This window comes from Octopus bimaculoides, chromosome 20 (assembly GCF_001194135.2).
Source record: "Octopus bimaculoides isolate UCB-OBI-ISO-001 chromosome 20, ASM119413v2, whole genome shotgun sequence".
Classification (NCBI taxonomy): Eukaryota; Metazoa; Mollusca; class Cephalopoda; order Octopoda; family Octopodidae; genus Octopus; species Octopus bimaculoides.
In genome coordinates this window covers 19,822,520-19,824,486 of record NC_069000.1, presented here as the reverse complement: position 1 = coordinate 19,824,486, position 1,967 = coordinate 19,822,520, and the positions used below count along the sequence as shown (strand labels likewise).

The following is a 1,967-nucleotide window of genomic DNA, read 5'->3' as shown; positions in this document are numbered from 1 at the left end:
ATATATATATATATATGTATATAACAACACCAACAAACCTCAGTGACCGTTTTCCGAAGCTGGAGCCGTTATAGAACGTCGTCATCTTCCACCGAGCTCGCCGCCGCACTTGACAGCACCAGAACCACTACAATCAGCAGCTACACACCACCACTTCATACTACTGCCAGAACTGTACCAACAGGGCACATTTAAAAAAAAAGATAAAACAGAATTGCGGAATACGTCGAAGATATAAGTCTTTTAACGATGTTTCTATTTAGCTGACATATCTTTTAGAATTGCTGTTGTTTTGTTTTTGTTTTCATCCGTTTAGTTTTGTTTGTATTTGTTGCTTAGCCCGACGTCAGTTTTAAGTGAGAAGACTTATCATCAACGTCGTTCCAGCCGTAACCATCCTGTCTGAATTTCATGACGTAAGACTGTGCAATTTGAAGGGAATTTGGCTAGTTTTAGCGACTACCTTAGGGGCACGCTTCTTGGTTCGTTCGTGTTATTGTTGTTGTGCTGTTGCGGTGGTGGCGGCAGCGATAGCCACACGGTAGTGTTCCGTTGTGCCTGTTGCATGTGTTGTAGTGTTATTTTTGACCGTGTTGTAGTGGCTACATTGTATATATATATATATTGTTGTGGTTGCGTTGTGGTGTTCTGGTTGTGGTGTTTTTGTTGCTATGTTATGTTGTAGTTATGTCGTATGTGCAACAGTGTTATGTTCGTGAATTGGTTGTGCTGTTGTGACGTTTAATATTGGAGCGCGTATTTTCTTCTGTAAAACTGTGTTGTGGTGATTGGAATGTTGTGGTGGTTGGAATGTTGTGGTGGTTGGAATGTTGTGGTGGTTGGAATGTTGTGGTGGTTGGAATGTTGTGGTGGTTGGAATGTTGTGGTTGTTCTATAGTTGTTGTAATGTTGTGAATGTTGTTACTGGTAGTATTTGCGTGGCCTTGTAGTGATGAAGTTATTCAGTCTGTATTGTAGCGGCTATTGTAACTAACCTCTAAACGTTGTTCTGTTGCGCTTTCTGTATTACCTAATTTACTTCTGGCTCTCCTGTTGCGGTGGTAGTATAACAGGTGTGATCTACAGTGGCTCTGTTATCGTCGAGGTGGTGGTTGTGATGCAGTGTTACAAGAGGGAGCGTTACTGTAATTAAGCGATGCCTGCGTAGTTTCTGATGATCGTGCTATTGTTGTGGTGGTAGCTACACTGTTGGAGTTGTAGTAGCTCTAGTATTGTGGTTATTATTTGTTCTAATCTTGTTAATACCATGTTGTTGCTGTTGTTGTTGTTGTCATAAAGGTTGTGACGTCCCAACGTTGGTGGTTGGTGGTTGAGGTCACCCTGTTACTATGTCGTGCGGGTGGTTTTGTGTTGTTGCGTTACTTGTTATGTAATTGTAACGACAACAGTTGTTTTTTATTGTAGTGACTGCGGTATTGTTTAGGTTGTAGTATTCTATTGCAGCTGTGTTCTTGTCGATGGTATTGCTGTGGCTGTAGTGGTGCTGTCGCAGTGTTTAGGCTAAGGTGTTCTACACACGTATCTCTGATGTTGTGATGTTATGGTTGTGTATACGTCTGTAATCACTGACACACTGTTGCTGCCGATGTCTATCATGTTGTTGTTGTGATTACCATAATCACGTTGCTATGGTGATAGCAAGGCTAACAGTTGTCTGTTGTAGTGATAGTGTTGCTGCTGGTAGTGGTGATGGTGAGTGTACTGGTGGTGGTGGTGGTGGTGGTGGTGGTGGCGGTGATGGTGGTGGTGGTGATGGTGAGTATACTGGTGGTGGTGATGGTGGTGAGTGTACTGGTGGTGGTGGTGGTGGTGGTGGTAGTCGTGGTAATCGTGGTGGTAGTGATGATGATGATGATGATGATGATGATGGTGGTGGTGGTGGTCGTCGTCGTAGTGGTGATGATCGTAGCGATGATAGTGACGATTGTGGTGGTAGTGAAAATGTT

The 1,967-nt window shown here is 43.2% G+C and overlaps 1 long non-coding RNA gene across 15 annotated transcripts in view; it reads right to left on the bottom strand.

The window, feature by feature from the left end:
• LOC106871257 (uncharacterized) overlaps positions 1-1,695 on the bottom strand; it is a 413,124-nt gene extending 411,429 nt beyond the window's left edge. For 4 of the 15 annotated variants that reach the window (XR_008266340.1, XR_008266339.1, XR_008266335.1 and 1 more), the window contains exon 1: positions 39-1,676. This is a non-coding gene — a long non-coding RNA (uncharacterized LOC106871257). Of the gene's footprint in view, positions 1-38 lie in introns of all 15 variants that reach the window. The other 11 variants (XR_008266336.1, XR_008266342.1, XR_008266333.1 and 8 more) reach the window with 9 other exon arrangements.
• Between the last annotated feature and the right edge of the window lie 272 nt (positions 1,696-1,967).